Genomic DNA, 467 nt, shown 5'->3' on the forward strand with positions numbered 1-467 from the left:
ATATTGTTGCAACTCTAACGCCCATCTGGCAATACGTCCGGTTGGGTTGTTAATTGAGTTTAACCATTTGAGTGCCAGGTGGTCAGTGATAATTGTAAATTGGTATCCTTCTAGGTATGGTCGCATTTTGCGAATTGCCCAAACTATTGCTAAGCATTCCTTTTCAGTGGCTGAATACTTTTCCTCGGTTTGGTTTAAATGCCGGCTTGCATACGCAATGACATGTTCGACGTTGTTGATGGATTGTGTTAATACTGCTCCCAGTCCATGGTTACTTGCGTCTGTCTGGAGAGTAAACGGGAGATTGAAATCTGGACAAGCGAGAACTGGTGCTTCTGTTAGTTTCCTTTTGAGCTCGTCGAAGGCATCTTGTTGTTCTGATCTCCACTTCCAATGTTTGCCCTTTTTTAAGAGTGTGGTTAACGGGTGTATTATTCTGGAGAAATCTGGCACGAATCGCCTATACC

The sequence above is a fragment of the Teleopsis dalmanni genome, chromosome 2 (assembly GCF_002237135.1).
Source record: "Teleopsis dalmanni isolate 2A chromosome 2, ASM223713v2, whole genome shotgun sequence".
Classification (NCBI taxonomy): Eukaryota; Metazoa; Arthropoda; class Insecta; order Diptera; family Diopsidae; genus Teleopsis; species Teleopsis dalmanni.